Source organism: Octopus bimaculoides, chromosome 25 (assembly GCF_001194135.2).
Source record: "Octopus bimaculoides isolate UCB-OBI-ISO-001 chromosome 25, ASM119413v2, whole genome shotgun sequence".
In the NCBI taxonomy this organism is placed as follows: domain Eukaryota; kingdom Metazoa; phylum Mollusca; class Cephalopoda; order Octopoda; family Octopodidae; genus Octopus; species Octopus bimaculoides.
This window is the reverse complement of record NC_069005.1, coordinates 2,900,082-2,901,206: the sequence shown is the minus strand read 5'-3', so window position 1 is coordinate 2,901,206 and position 1,125 is coordinate 2,900,082.

Here is a 1,125-nt window from a genome sequence, read left to right as displayed (position 1 = left end):
TATATATATATATATATATATATATTATTCGCCTCACTGAAGTAATATTGTACGTCACCTTATCTTGTCTTCTACAACATACAACAAACCCTCGAATGCATCACAACCATTTGACCTCAAAATATGTGACGATATTTCCTAGCTGCTCTGCATATACCTGAAGTTATCACATAATAAGATTTCCCTTTATAACCAGAAAACAACTTCAACTATATCATGTGGCTGATACACAGCAGTTTTCATGTCTTGAATTATGATGCTGCTACACATACAATCATCCCATTTCAATTCTGAATATAATTCAATGGTTTTGGACGGAACGCGCTGCAATTTCTGACTCATTCAATGTATACTGTGGAGTCACGTGGCTCAGTGGTTAGGGATGTTGGAATCATGATAGTAAGACTGGGGTTTCGATTCCTGGACTGGACAATGCACTCTGTTCTTGAGCAAAACACTTCATTTCACGTTTCTCCAGTCTATTTAGCTCGATAAAAAGGAGTTATCCTGCAACGGACCGGCGTCCGGTCAAATTTGGGAATCTATACACCTCAGAACCCGAGAAACCGGCCCTTGTGAATCTACATGTGCTGGAGGGAACTTTAGTTTTCTTTTACAATGAATACTCATGTCTTTTGATACACAACAGCAAGTATTGTGCATATAACAATATAATGCAGTTGAGAACCACTTACGCGGAAGTTTGGAGAATTTTGATATTTGCATCTATAAAATGGTGAAACCCAAGCATGAACACAGTATCCACTTACATTACAAAATATAGCTTAGGCTTATACTCTGGATGTAGTATTATATAACTGTTTAGCAACAGATCATAGATGATATCAGAAATAGTAATTAGCGATCTCTACCTACGATATCATGTTTTCCTTAAGGGATTATAGTACACGCATACCATATATATTCTATATTTTACTATAATGGTGTTATGTTTTATGAAAGTAGTTTCAAATAAATTAAGTATTTTATTTTTAAAGTAATGCACAAATGATGACGCTTGTCAAGCTACGCGAATACATCAAGGGAAAATAAATTTTGTGATTACTGTACACAGAAACCTTCCCACAGGTTACTGGAACTTTCTATTCCTATCGTGTCATGTCA